The sequence below is a fragment of the Salmo salar genome, chromosome ssa06, assembly GCF_905237065.1.
Source record: "Salmo salar chromosome ssa06, Ssal_v3.1, whole genome shotgun sequence".
In the NCBI taxonomy this organism is placed as follows: domain Eukaryota; kingdom Metazoa; phylum Chordata; class Actinopteri; order Salmoniformes; family Salmonidae; genus Salmo; species Salmo salar.
The window spans coordinates 33991948-34007878 of record NC_059447.1 but is presented as its reverse complement, the minus strand read 5'-3'; the positions used below and the strand labels follow the sequence as shown (position 1 = coordinate 34007878).

At 44.2% G+C, this 15931-nt stretch overlaps 1 long non-coding RNA gene across 1 annotated transcript; it reads left to right on the top strand.

Annotated features, from left to right (window-relative positions):
• Positions 1-5610: 5610 nt before the first annotated feature.
• LOC106607085 (uncharacterized) lies at positions 5611-7616 on the top strand. Its single transcript, XR_001329160.2, has 3 exons — positions 5611-6510; positions 7065-7176; positions 7272-7616. It is a non-coding gene; the product is annotated as an uncharacterized lncRNA (long non-coding RNA).
• The last annotated feature ends 8315 nt before the right edge of the window (positions 7617-15931 follow it).

The window sequence follows — 15931 nt, the reverse complement described above, 5'->3', positions numbered from 1 at the left end:
GTGTGTCATCTGATGAAGTTTGTAAAAGGTTAGTGCTGCATTTAGCTGTTTTTTGGTTATATGTGATGCAAGTGGTTGGTCGGAAAATGGCTATGTTGCTGCTTTTTACGATGGACTCATCTAACATAATCTAATGATTTGCTTTTCCTGTAAAACCTTTTTGAAATCGGACGACGTGGGTCGATTCAGGAGAGGTGTATCTATAAAAAAAAAATATATATGATTTTTTTTTTTTTTAATTATGATTTTTTTTAATGCTAATTGGCGATATGATTTTTCGCTGGATTTTGATCCCGCTGACGGGATGAGACGCTGAAGAGGATAATCGTCTTAATACATTACATTTTAGGAGAAGGGGGATTCAACTTTATAATCAAGTAGATATAGTTTAACCAATAGCAGTTTTCCATTTTTACTTGAAGTGGGGGTAAAGTTAGTCATCATTTTACAAGCAGAACGGCACAGTTGGGAGGAAAAGCTTAATTTACTAAATTTAAGCAGCTAAAACCATTCGTTTTTGAGACAGGGGTGTCACTAAAGCTGTATTGTATGTATTAGGTATGTTGTAGCTACAAGAAAAGATTGAAGACCCCTGCTTTAGAAAAGCAAGCAAAAACTGCATGTACTGAATACGACTCAACTTCCTTTGTTTTTTACCCAGAGTTTAGCTGAGATGTAGAGAAGCATATTTAGTTTATTTAAAAAAACACCATCGTTTTTTACGCAGAATTAAGCATAATGATTATGACTACAGGAATTGCAGGAAAAAGCTGTTTCATGTGTTTGAAAAATGCTAAATTCCTGGGGGGCCTGCCCCCGTCGGGGCCTTCCCACATCCATCCTCATGTGCTTTGTGCCCCATAATATTTTTCGGGGTGCATGATGCCCCTTGCATGTGTGAAAGGGGGCGGGCTTAAAGCAAATTACCCTCCCTTCCCTTTGTTTTAATTTCCTCATCTGTGGCACAAAAAATGCATCAGCCTTCACATGTAATGTGTATGAGAGAGAGAGAGAGAGAGAGAGAGAGAGAGAGAGAGAGAGAGAGAGAGAGAGAGAGAGAGAGAGAGAGAGAGAGAGAGAGAGAGAGAGAGAGAGGAAAAAAAATGCTTAACATTAATTATTTGAGTATTTGTCCTTTGAATTACGCTGGGCTGAACTACACTCCAATATATTTAGTATTTTCAAAATACTGTAATTTGTATTTTCAAATCATTTTCCATGCAATTGTTCATAGCGGTTCACATTTTGTTACCCCCCTTTCAGCCTGCGTTGGTATCAGAAGTCTAATAGCACTATGGTGTGATAAAAGCGTCTGCCAAATGAACTAAATATAAAGGTATATGTAAAAATGAACAATTGCAAAGCATGCTGAGTATTATTCTAATGAGCTCCGCCCCGAAACAATACACAGTGTGCTTTTTTACATTTTGGTAATTTAGCAGACAGCTTATCCAGAGTGACTTGCTCAACTAAGATAGATAAACAACAACATATAACATTCATAGCAAGTAAAACTTTTTGTAACCATTACTGAGAATATTGTTGCTGTTTGGGCCGGCTACTTTCAAGTAATTTGTGGTTTATTTTGATACATTGATCTTTATGGTATTCTGTATTTTGTCATTTTTGTCCATCCCTGGCTCTGACAGTGTTGACCCACTGGGCACAGACGTCAAGTCCACATATATTCCACGTTGGTTCAAACAACATTGATTCAACCAGTGTGTGCCCAGTGGGGACTTTGGAAATGGCCCAGCCATCTGCCCTTTCACTGTGGCAACAGGTGTTATGTGTCCGCATGGAATATAGCCCTGATGAGCGTATTTAGTGGGTGGAACAGGGAGAGACAGTGAGCCTTGGGAGGGACACGGAGACAAGTTCAACAACTTAACAGTCAATCCTAAAGAGATTTTTAGCGTCCCTCAGGCCAGCTGTTATTTTAGAGGTTCCAGAGTGTGTGGAATGACTGGGAATGTGTGTGTGTATTGGAGTTCCAGTGAGTCCTGGCTGCGCTTCAGTCTGAGAGACTTTCTGTTAAGGGGAGCCCTGTTCTTTCTGCGGTTTTCCTGAGGATCTGCTACAGTACACTGCTGTTGCAGGCCCAGGCAGAATGTAAGTCAGCCCCACCCTCCCTGTCCCAGGCCACACCTCTCATACCACCACAAAACAAGTTTTCACCAGCAGAACCTTGAGTGAACCCGCTCCCCATGGCAACGCAGCTGTGGCCTGTCTGGCTGGGGGTAAAAGGGGGAAGAGTTCCAGGCAAAATAGGCCATGGCAGACACTACCCACAATGCCTGCACCCCCTCCGATTTGTCTTCTTCACTTCTGAGGAACTGGTCTCTGGTCTCCCTTCTCCAGGAATCCTGTCCATATACAGCCCCCGGATTACAGGCTTAAGGATATGCATGTTCTGTTCTGTGTACTAGAAGAATGTGTTGTCGTGGTCTCTCTCAGGCAAGGCACCCATTATCGCTCAACAGTGTTTAATTTTTCTGTCGTGTTGATACTGTGCCATAACTGTTTGTCTTTTGGGAAATGCAAAAGTGGTAAAACAAGGCAACCTTTTAAGGAGACAAAAACAAAGGGGGTGTTTGAGTCTGGTTTATTGAAGGGGAGGGGTGAGTCAGAAGAGGAGAAAATCAACCTCCCTCACCAAGGGTGAAACGTGAGCAGGCCACTTTTGGTTTGCTGGCAGCTGACTGTCAGGGCGTGGGTGAATGAATGACTTCCACCATGAGGCCAGGTCAAACAGCTTCATATACAGACCATCATAGGTACTGGGAAATCACACACACCATCATATAAATGGCAGGCTGCAAGAAATGCTGTATGACTACACGCTGGTCAACGGTTGTCTCCGTCTTACTGATAAAATACACAAACACACACACAGTCTTGTACATCTAACCTTGTGGGGACACACAATTCAGTCCCATTCAAAATCCTATTTTCCCTAACCCCTAACCTAGCCCGTACTCTTACCCTAACCCCAAAACATAACATTAGCCCTAACACTAGCTCCTAATCCTAACCCTAAAACATATCCTAGCTCCTAAACCTAATTCTAACCCTAACACTAATTCTGACCTTAACCCTAAACCCCCTAGAAATAGATTTTTGACCTTGTGGGGACCAACAAAATGTCCCCAGTTGGTCAAAGTTTTGGGCCCCACAAGAATAGTTAAAATTGTCCACACACACACACACACACACACACACACACACACACACACACACACACACACACACACACACACACACACACACACACACACACACACACACTCACACACATACAAAAAAACTAAAACAGGAAAGCAACACATTGCTGATAGTATGCCTCACCAGATATTTAAATATTTACAGTTGACGTGTGCAAAATGACTTGTGCGTCACTAGTATTTCAATTTCAATGAGGTGTGATTCTAAAATTCGAAATAATTCTTGCAGTTCAAGAATGACAAGGATAAAGCAAAGGCATAGGAGATCATTATTTTTACAATAAAAACAGAAGGGTGCAACAAAAGGTAGATTTTGTCAAGTGTGGGTGATTTAGGACCCGTCTTTGTGACCCTGCAGTAGTTCCCACTTGTTGGGTAACAAGGCCAAGCTGGTACCTGAGCTCATCGATGTACTGCTCCCACTGTTCATCAACACTCAAAACAAAGTGTCTCATTTCAGCCCGGAATTTGAGCCAAATGGCAATAAAAACAAGCATTAATCATATTGAAGTGATGACAGAAGTGCCATACAAAGCAGCAGACACCAGCACAGCCGTGGTTTACAGATGGAATACGATACCCTGGGAGGAAGGAGGATCTCAAGATAGGCTTACCTCAATGGAGAATATAATCCCATAGTGAGATACCAGTATGAAACTCGAGAGGCTTGACTGAAAGTCAATCTCATGTTATGTAATATTAAAAAAAAAAATGTTTTTGGTGTGAAAAGAGGAAGCCTACACTGATGGTCATTACAGTAGAGCTTGGTGCTGTATCACCACCAAATCAACCAGGCATTGTAAATCTAGTTAGTGTGACCAGTCCACTACTTCTGCTGGTGGAGAGACCGGTTATAACTACTACAACTTGTACATCTGTAAATGAGTAGCAAAGTGTTCTCCGTAATGTCGCTGTGCATGCACATTAATAAACGCCTGCAGGTGAATGAGACCTGAGAAAAAAAGTGGGTCAATTCCAGAGCACTCAACCTTGTGTTAGTCTGATTACAGGGGTCAGATGTCAGGACAAACCCACACAGACCTTTGCCATTTCCTCTAAAGGATAGAGGTCACTGCAACTTCAAATATCTCTGTCAGAGCAGAGCAGCTACTCCACTGGACCACTGTCTATTCACCTCCCTACCAGTCACACAACACTGACTAGAGTTTGCTTCCCTGTGCACGTACAAGATTTGACAAGTTATATCTAGCCTGATTCACAGAGAGACCCTTCACTATGCTGTATAGTGAAATATCAGTTCTTCTCAACAGATTACAGCCCAAACCACCTGTGAGTGCAGGTGCAACGAGCATCATGCTGATTGACATCTTGCAGGATATCTTATCCCGGCCAGAGGCTGGCTCTCTGACCAACACAAAGGCCTGGGCTGGGGTCCTGAATTCCAGGGGAGCCTCCATGTGGATCTGTGCTATTGTGCCACTGGCAGGCAGTCTCAGGGTCTCACACAAAGCTGTCTCTCAGCAGACAGTGTCCCTGGTCTCGCTCCTTCTCGCTGACCTACATTCCCTCTCACCTGCCACACAGTCATGCTATCTGCATTAGCTCTCCTCACAGCCTGCAGCCTGTGGTTACATGAAGGGAAAAACATTGAAGAAACCCGCTCTGGAAATTAGAGGAGTTAATTACATAAATAGCTTTTCTTTTAGTCTTCTTTGTCTTTAATGTGGTTGCCGGGAGCCATGTGTGGTAGCAGTGGAGGAAATGTAACTTGTTGAAGTGAACTATTTTTATTTTTAAATCTAGCCTACAGTCACAGACTACACACAGCAGCTCTATCTAGACTGAATCTAACCTTTGGATGAGTCCCTCGATTATATATATATAAAAAAAAGAAATCCACATTATTTCTTTATGCTTGTGTAATGGGCATTATTGTATCAATCAGTCTCTTCATCTTATACCATGAATATTTATGATAACTTAAATACTGTGTACTACTGTGGCTAATGAGGCATACTACTCAGTCTGTAATTGTTTGCAAGCAGCATTAGTTCAGCCATGCCGGTCTGTCCCTGTGCTGCCCAGTGGGCAGGGTGTAGTGTGAGTGGAGCGGCTGGATGTGCACATGCCCATGTGGGTCAGGGAGGGTGTCCCCACAGGCCTCCAGAGTGTCAGCAGCACTAGGCCCACCTGCCAGGGGCACTCAAGAGACAATCCACTGACCTTTACCACTGAGTTCCTGCTCTCACCACCAATACTGCACTGGCTCCTCTATTACATACCTGCTCACACAACAAGGTAGGTAGGCTTGTACTAGCTTTCAACCTCTGATTCATTAATGAGTAGCCCAGAGCCTTATCTTTGTTTGACAACAAAGTGGCAGGGTGAAATCAGTGCTCTTCTCAAAGCCATACGCAGAGTGGCTTCTGGCATTAGGGCACGTAAGGTTTCGCACTGAGCGTGTGTTTCAATATGGGCCATGCCACGTGAATTAAGTAGGACAGACAGACAGTCAGGAGTGGCACCACAAAGTCACTGACTCCATTACCTCTTACAGTAGATTAGTGTCAACAGGTCCATTCATCTGTTTACAGACACAGATCAAATGACTGAAACGAGAGCACTGTTCTCCTGGACATCCTCCACAGAGTAAGACACACACAGAGTTGGGGTGGATTACATGACATTACTGGTTGTAGAATGAGACTGAACAGCCCCAGGACAAAGAGAGCTCTTTCTGTTTGGTTAGCTTACATAGGATGTCAAAGGGTGCAATGACACTAAAACATACGTGAGGTGCCTGTTGATCTGTTGACAGATCGTCAGTAGGACTCGGCAGCTGTCTCACCTTGCATTAGGAGAGACAGCAGCCCCAAGTGCAAACAGCCACTCTCATCGCTGGACAGAGGAGAAAAAGTGATGACGGTAGCATTAACAAAAACAGACCAATAAAGTGTGAGGACCTTTGAGTAGTGAGGGAGCAGGGGCCTATAAATGGACAAACAGACAGGAGAAGAGCCAGTTTACAGGCCAACGCTCCTCCCTTTTCACTATTATTCTCTTGCCTTACTCCACTAATCCAAACACCTGGAGGGTAGGGAGGAGGGAGGAGGGGGAAGAGACGGCCCCACGTGACTGGGAGCTCACATGCAGCGTTACGCAACGTGTTACTGTAACACCTTGACTGGAGCCAGGGAGGTTAAGTAAAGCAGGACCTGCTCGGCACAATCTGCCAAGGGCACGGGAGGGGGCGGCGGGCCAGCTGGTGGGGTGACATCAAGTCTAAGAAGTCATGTATCAGCTGGTGTGTGCCACCATATGGGTTGTAAGAATCAAACAACTTGCTTTGTGTTCTCAAAAATAGAAGTACTGTACATTAGCTGAACTTTTTAATAATTTTGTTAGGGACATTGCTGACAGATTTTGGAACTAGGAGTAGAAATGAGTTATACAGATCACTATCATAAGTTGCATCAATCATTAACTTGTAATATTCACAAATCATATTTACACAAATGAAATACAAGACTATGAAAACATTACATTACTTAGGGGGATTCCATGGTAACAGAGTGATGGTGAGTCTCAAATTTTCACTTTAAAATGCATGTCAAACAAAAAACAGTAATTGTAAACTTTTTCTGCGTAAATTGTTAAAAGTAGTCCTTGTGCATAGAGTTGTATGGTTTGTTTAACTTTTGTATCATTGTTTTTTGTTTGGCATACATTTCAAAGTGAAAAATAATCTGTTTTAGCATGTCACATCTGCTCCTGCTACACCCCCTAGTGGACATCCGGTGTCTCCTTGACCTGCAGCCATTCCCCCAGTTATCTCCCTCTTCTCTCTCTGTGTGTGTGTGATTGTGTTGTTGGAGACAGGTGTGCTGGAGTCAGAGCAGTTCCCCAGCAGCTGCAACCCACTCCATAATCAAGACCTCTACAAATACTCAGTCCTGCCACTTCCACTCTACCAGATCGTAATCTCTGTTCAGTCAGTATACGGGTCTAGCTAGTTGTTGTTATTTAAGATCCTGTATCCTGCTGTGCCTATTACCTTGCCTGACGCTGTTTCTACTCTCACTGCAGTTTTGCCTCTCTGACTCTGGTTCCTGTCTCCTGTTCCACATCTCACCACCCTGCTACCCTGTTCTGGACTCACCACACCACCACTCCCTTGGATTCCCCTCCGGACCTGTTTACCCTGTCCCAACCCAGCTCACTCCAACCTCAGCCTCCACATCTGGTTTCCTACAACTCTTCAGAGCTTCCCTGGATCTGCACTTCATCTCTCCCTGTGTTACAATAAATATCTTGGTTCATTCATCCCTGTTTCCTGGTCTGAGTCTGCTCTTGGGTTCCCTTGTGCTGCTCTGCATAACACAGCATCACTCTGTTACTGTGGAATTGTCTGTAAGAAAGAGTACAAGGTAACTACACTGCTCAAAAAATAAAGGGAATACTTAAACAACACATACTAGATCTGAATGAAAGAAATAATCTTATTAAATACTTTTTTCTTTACATAGTTGAATGTGCTGACAACAAAATCACAAAAATAATCAATGGAAATCTAATTTATCAACCCATGGAGGTCTGGATTTGGAGTCACACTCAAAATTAAAGTGGAAAGCCACACTACAGGCTGATCCAACTTTGATGTTATGTCCTTAAAACAAGTCAAAATGAGGCTCAGTAGTGTGTGTGGCCTCCACGTGCCTGTATGACCTCCCTACAACGCCTGGGCATGCTCCTGATGAGGTGGCGGATGTTCTCCTGAGGGATCTCCTCCCAGACCTGGACTAAAGCATCCGCCAACTCCTGGACAGTCTGTGGTGCAATGTGGCGTTGGTGGATGGAGCGAGGCATGATGTCCCAGATGTGCTCAATTGGATTCAGGTCTGGGGAACGGGCGGGCCAGTCCATAGCATCAATGCCTTCCTCTTGCAGGAACTGCTGACACACTCCAGCCACATGAGGTCTAGCATTGTCTTGCATTAGGAGGAACCCAGGGCCAACCGCACCAGCATATGGTCTCACAAGGGGTCTGAGGATCTCATCTCGGTACCTAATGCCAGTCAGGCTACCTCTGGCGAGCACATGGAGGGCTGTGCGGCCCCCCAAAGAAATGCCACCCCACACCATGACTGACCTACCGCCAAACCGGTCATGCTGGAGGATGTTGCAGGCAGCAGAACGTTCTCCACGGCGTCTCCAGACTCTGTCACGTCTGTCACATGTGCTCAGTGTGAACCTGCTTTCATCTGTGAAGAGCACAGGGCGCCAGTGGCGAATTTGCCAATCTTGGTGTTCTCTGGCAAATGCCAAACCTCCTGCACGGTGTTGGGCTGTAAGCACAACCCTCACCTGTGGACGTCGGGCCCTTATACCACCCTCATGGAGTCTGTTTCTGACCGTTTGAGCAGACACATGCACATTTGTGGCCTGCTGGAGGTCATTTTGCAGGGCTCTGGCAGTGCTCCTCCTGCTCCTCCTTGCACAAAGGCGGAGGTAGCGGTCCTGCTGCTGGGTTGTTGCCCTCCTACGGCCTCCTCCACGTCTCCTGATGTACTGGCCTGTCTCCTGGTAGCGCCTCCATGCTCTGGACACTACACTGACAGACACAGCAAACCTTCTTGCCACAGCTCGCATTGATGTGCCATCCTGAATAAGCTGCACTACCTGAGCCACTTGTGTGGGTTGAAGACTCCGTCTCATGCTACCACTAGAGTGAAAGCACCGCCAGCATTCAAAAGTGACCAAAACATCAGCCAGGAAGCATAGGAACTGAGAAGTGGTCTGTGGTCTCCACCTGCAGAACCACTCCTTTATTGGGGGTGTCTTGCTTATTGCCTATAATTTCCACCTGTTGTCTATTCCATTTGCACAACAGCATGTGAAATTTATTGTTAATCAGTGTTGCTTCCTTGGTGGACAGTTTGATTTCACAGAAGTGTGATTGACTTGGAGTTACATTGTGTTGTTTAAGTGTTCCCTTTATTTTTTGGAGCAGTATATATAGGAATGACTTATGTAACATTCCTAAACAATGTTTGGCAAGAAAATACTATGGTTTAGGCTTAAGTAGGAAGTACTGCATAACTGCCGGTCCTTACTATAGGTTAATAATTACATAGGGATATTTCACTGGTTGTTACAACATAAGGCCAAGATATTGTGTGACTTCACAAGCCAATAAATAACCATAACAGATAAGGCAAAATAAGTCCTTTGAAACCATTCAACTTCACTGTCACGTCCTGACCAGTAATAGGGGTTATTTGTTATTGTAGTTTGGTCAGGACATGGCAGGGGGTGTTTGTTTTATGTGGTTCGGGCTATGTATTTAGGTAGAGGGGTGTTTGGTTTATGTGGTCCGGGGTTTGTTAGTCTATGTTCTATGTTAGTGTCTAGTCTATTGTAGTTCTTTGTTTAGTTAATTGGGGTTGGACCTTCAATTGGAGGCAGCTGGTTATCGTTGCCTCTGATTGAAGGTCCTATAATTAGGAGTTTGTTTGTCATGGGATTTTGTTGCTGTGTATAGCTTTGTGCCTTACCGGCCTGTTCTTTGTCGGCGTGTTTTTTTTTGTATACGTGTTTGTTTTGGTTTTCCTTCTTTGTCCTTAAATAAAAGAAGATGAGTATACATTTTCCCGCTGCGTTTTGGTCTAAACCCTACGACGCCTGTGACATTCACAGGTTTCCAGAGTGTGAACATTTCTATTTTTAGAAAAGACTCTGTCCTCCAGCTCCAGAGGCATGTGTTCAGTGAGGACAAGGGGGGGGTATCTGCGCTGGGTAAAGTTCACAACGGTGCACAGAAGGGCAGACAGTCAACAGTACTGGGAAACACACAACACATTTCTGGAGGGCTTTAAGCAGGAGTTAAGGCAGAGAGTATTGAGGTCCACTAAACCTGTAAACCCAGGTTCTCCAGATGATAATCTCAGTTCTTGTCAAGACACACTGCTTTTACTTGACCTTGTGGAGGTTCAGCCATGGGCAAATAAACACCAAGTAAGCAAAACTAGAGATTATTTTGTAAAAGCTTGGGAGCATATCAGGCCCATCTCTGTGGTAAGAGGATGTGTCCTCACCATTAGAGTGAAAGAGAAAAGTGAGCATGGCTTCTGAGGTTCAGGTTGACAACTAGGCTTTAACATGCTCTGTAGTAAACAGATCTGTGCTATGTAGCTGTGCTGCCGAGTTGCTATTGGATTGAGTTGAGTACACTCACTGCACTGTAGATGTATTTTAGCCTCCAAGCCCGTCCTCATACACATTCATTTCCAACGATAACTTCATATTCATCTTTCCACTAATAGGCCTCTCACCTAGCTTATTCCTCTGGAACGTAATTAATGCATCCTAATCCACACCATCATACTATCTTTTTAGTTCCGTTATATTTACTATTTCATTTAAATTGATTTAATCTTTGATATCTAAGCATTTGTACTGAAAATCTTGATGCAAAAAAAGTAAGGAATTCCAAGGGAAAGTATCTCAACCACAATGCAAACTATTAAACATTTCCTCTGTACTGTAAATACTTCTAAAGTTTGTGTGTGAGAGAGAAACAGAAACAATATGTGACAGAAAGAAGACAGAAGGGAACTTTAAAGTAATCCTGCTCTTTGTTCACTGTTTCAGCAAATATGGGTTATGAACTAATAACTTCCAGGAAAAAAAGACTGCTAATGTCCTCAAACCAACAGAGAGAAAGAAAAAGGGACATATGGGTGGGTTGCTAGGGAGAAAATAAAGAGAGAGAGAAAGAGCTAGAGAGAGAGAGTGAGTAGGAGAGAAGGCCAGCACATGAAGTCAGATTGTGTGTTGTCTGGGAGCCATCTGCTTAGCCAAGCCTTTAAGTGGAGCTGTGAACATCAGAGCATGAGTCATACTGGACGAGCCACTGCACCTCCATTCACACACACACGAGAAGTCAGAGAATGGAAAACATTAACACACCGGGCCAAATGACAGAATAATGATAGGAAACATTTCCATGTAACTCTTCAATGACAAAAACTGAGGAACAGGAACATGCTCTATACTGGATTAGAGAAGAGAAATAGCCTGATTTGAAACATTGTCATGGCAACAGCGAGACCTCCTTTAGGCCACTGGGGTAAAATTCACCACAGTGCACAGAAGGGCAAAATGTAGCAGCGGGGTTGTACAACCAGTGGCAGCAGCAAAGGCTTGAATGGCAAAAGCTGCATTGGCTAAGAATGGAACAGTGGGTGAGTTAACAGTCTGCAGTTACACCGTGGTAAAGGAGGCACAGTCCCAATGGCAGCAAAACTGCTTTGGAAATATGGATGAGAATTCCCAACACTTATGACAACTTGAGTGCCTCTCTTTCTTACCTTCTTCACACCACTGAGGTGTAAAAGTGGATGTAAAAGGTACAGGTAACTGCCAAAATAAAGGAAACACTTGAGTAAATGAAAGATAAAGTGTATTGAAAGCAGGTGGTTCCACACAGGTGTGGTTCCTGAGTTAATTAAGCAATTAACATCCCATCATGCTTAGGGTCATGTTTAAAAATGCCCAGTTGCCCATTATCATGGATGCTAAGGCTAGAAGGAGAGATCTGGGACTTTGAAAGAGGCGTGTCAAAGGAGCATAGGGGGTTTAAAGGGTGTGTGTGTGCCAATGAGGGGATTCTATTCATGCCCAAGGCATGAACCGGGTTAGCGTTAATTGCATTCAATTTGGAACCGGCGTGAGCCAGGTGCCCCGTTCTGGCCTACGGCGAAGTCGGCTCAAAACAAAAGGGACGTAGGTTAGTCAGTTGGAGTAATGAGTAGGATTATGTGTTTTTTTTGTGTGTGTGTCTCAGTCACCAGATCTCAAACTAATTGAACACTTATGGGAGATTCTGAAGCAGCACCTGAGAGAGCATTTTCCACCCCCATCAACAAAACACCAAATGATCGAATTTCTCATGGAAGAATGGTGTCGCTCCAATAGAGTTCCAGACACTTGTAGAATCTTTGTCAAGGTGCATTGAAGCTGTTCTGGCTCGTGGTGGCCCAATGCCCTATTAAGACACGTTATGTTGGTGGTGTTTCCTTTATTTTGCCAGTTATCTGTATGTACACAACAAAAGGGTGAGGTTTTATGGCATTTACATTTACTGATGTGTGTGCAGTGCCATTGACAGTTCCCCTGTGTCTTCTCAAATGTGGCTCCTCCATCAAAGCCCCCATACCTGCATCACTACAGAACTATTTATATTCTCCTCACTACTGTCAGTCTGAGCTCCATCACTGCCCCTACACCGGAGAGGCAGAGATAGAAAAGGAGAAGCTCAATGGAGAAACATCATCATCGCTGTGTTGCTAAGGTGTTGCTAACATTTACGATAGCAAATTTTCGTCTTTTGAGCTTCTAGTCATGAAATCTATGCAGCCTACTCAATCCCTTTTTATAGCTACTGTTTACAGGCCTCCTGGGCCATATACAGCGTTCCTCACTGAGTTCCCTGAATTCCTATCGGACATTGTAGTCATAGCAGATAATATTCAAATTTTTGGTGACTTTAATATTCACATGGAAAAGTCCACAGACCCACTCCAAAAGGCTTTCGGAGCCATCATTGACTCAGTGGGTTTTGTCCAACATGTCTCTGGACCTACTCACTGCCACAGTCATACTCTGGACCTAGTTTTGTCCCGTGAAATAAATGTTGTGGATCTTAATGTTTTTCCCCATAATCCTGGACTATCGGACCACCATTTTATTACGTTTGCAATCGCAACAAATAATCTGCTCAGACCCCAACCAAGGAGCATCAATAGTCGTGCTATAAATTCTCAGACAACCCAAAGATTCCTTGATGCCCTTCCATACTCCCTCTGCCTACCCAAGGACGTCAGAGGACAAAAATCAGTTAACCACCTGAGGAACTCAATTTAACCTTGCGCAATACCCTAGATCCAGTAGCACCCCTAAAAACTAAAAACATTTGTCATAAGAAACTAGCTCCCTGAAATAGAGAAAATACCCGAGCTCTGAAGCAAGCTTCCAGAAAATTGGAACGGAAATGGCACCACACCAAACTGGAAGTCTTCCGACTAGCTTGGAAAGACAGTACCGTGCAGTATCGAAGAGCCCTCACTGCTGCTCGATCATCCTATTTTTCCAACTTAATTGAGGAAAATAAGAACAATCTGAAATGTATTTTTGATACTGTCGCAAAGCTGTCGCAAAGCTGTCGCAAAGCCTTCCCCAAGAGAGGAAGGCTTTCACTTCAGCAGTAATAAATTCATTAATTTCTTTGAGGAAAAGATCATGATCATTAGAAAGCAAATTACAGACTCCTCTTTAAATCTGCGTATTCCTCCAAAGCTCCGTTGTCCTGAGTCTGCACAACTCTGCCAGGACCTAGGATCAAGGGAGACACTAAAGTGTTTTAGTACTATATCTCTTGACACAATGATGAAAATAATCATGGCCTCTAAACCTTCAAGCTGCATACTGGACCCTATTCCAATTAAACTACTGAAAGAGTTGTTCCTGTGCTTGGCCCTCCTATGTTGAACATAATAAACGGCTCTCTATCCACCAGATGTGTACCAAACTCACAAAAGTGGCAGTAATAAAGCCTCTCTTGAAAAAGCCAAATCTTGACCCAGAAAATATAAAAAACTATCGGCCTATATCGAATCTGCCATTCCTCTCAAAAATGTTTGAAAAAGCTGTTGCGCAGCTACTCACTGCCTTCCTAAAGACAAACAATGTATACGAAACGCTTCAGTCTGGTTTTAGACCCCATCATAGCACTGAGTGAAGGTGGTAAATGACCTTTTAATGGCATCAGACTGAGGCTCTGCATCTGTCCTCGTGCTCCTAGATCTTAGTGCTGCTTTTGATACCATCGATCACCACATTCTTTTGGAGAGATTGGAAACCCAAATTGGTCTACACAGACATGTTCTGGCTTGGTTTAGATCTTATCTGTTGGAAAGATATCAGTTTGTCTTTGTGAATGGGTTGTCCTCTGACAAATCAACTGTAAATGTCAGTGTTCCTCAAGGTTCCGTTTTAGGACCACAATTGTTTTCACTATATATTTTACCTCTTGGGGATGTCATTCAGAAAACATAATGTTAAATTGCACTGCTATGCGGATGACACACAGCTGTACATTTCAATGAAACATGGTGAAGCCCCGAAATTGCCCTCGCTAGAAGCCTGTGTTTCAGACATAAGGAAGTGGATGGCTGCAAACTTTCTACTTTTAAACTCGGACAAAACAGAGATGCTTGTTCTAGGTCCCAAGAAACAAAGAGATCTTCTGTTGAATCTGACAATTAATCTTGATGGTTGTACAGTCGTCTCAAATAAAACTGTGAAGGACCTCGGCGTTACTCTGGACCCTGATCTCTCTTTTGAAGAACACATCAAGACTGTTTCAAGGACAGCTTTTTTCCATCTATGTAACATTGCAAAAATCTGAAACTTTCTGCCCAAAAATGATGCAGAAATATTAATCCATGCTTTTGTTACTTCTAGGTTGGACTACTGCAATGCTCTACTTTCCGGCTACCCGGATAAAGCACTAAATAAACTTCAGTTAGTGCTAAATACGGCTGCTAGAATCCTGACTAGAACCCAAAAATTGTATCATATTACTCCAGTGCTAGCCTCCCTACACTGGCTTCCTGTTAAGGCAAGGGCTGATTTCAAGGTTTTACTGCTAACCTACAAAGCATTACATGGGCTTGCTCCTACCTATCTTTCCAATTTGGTCCTGCCGTACATACCTACACGTACACTACGGTCACAAGACGCAAGCCTCCTAATTGTCCCTAGAATTTCTAAGCAAACAGCTGGAGGCAGGGCTTTCTCCTATAGAGCTCCATTTTTATGGAATGGTCTGCCCACCCATGTGAGAGACGCAGACTCTGTCTCAACCTTTAAGTCTTTACTGAAGACTCATCTCTTCAGTGGGTACTATGATTGAGTGTAGTCTGGCCCAGGAGTGTGAAGGTGAACGGAAAGGCTCTGGAGCAAGGAACCGCCCTTGCTGTCTCTGCCTGGCCGGTTCCCCTCTCTCCACTGGGATTATTTGCCTCTAACCCTATTACAGGGTCTGAGTCACTGGCTTACTGGTGTTCTTCCATGCCGTCCCTAGGAGGGGTGCGTCACTTGAGTGGGTTGAGTCAATGATGTGGTCTTCCTGTCTGGGTTGGCACCCCCCCCTTGGGTTATGCCGTGGCGGAGATCTTTGTGGGCTATACTTGGCCTTGTCTCAGGATGGTAAGTTGGTGGTTGAAGATATCCCTCTAGTGGTGTGGGGGCTGTGCTTTGGCAAAGTGGGTGGGGGTATATCCTGCCTGTTTGGCCCTGTCAGGGGGTATCATCGGATGGGGCCACGGTGTCTCCTGACCCCTCCTGTCGCAGCCCCCAGTATTTATGCTGCAGTAGTTTATGTGTCGGGGGGCTAGGGTCAGTCTGTTATATCTGGAGTATTTCTCATGTCTTATCGGGTGTCCTGTGTGAATTTAAGTATGCTCTCTCTAATTCTCTCTTTCTTTCTCTCTCTCGGAGGACCTGAGCCCTAGGACCATGCCTCAGGACTACCTGGCATGATGACTCCTTGCTGTCCCCAGTCCACCTGGCCGTGCTGCTGCTCCAGTTTCAACTGTTCTGCCTGCGTCTATGGAACCCTGACCTGTTCACCGGACGTGCTACCTGTCCCAGACCTGTTGTTTTCAACTCTCTAGAGACAGCAG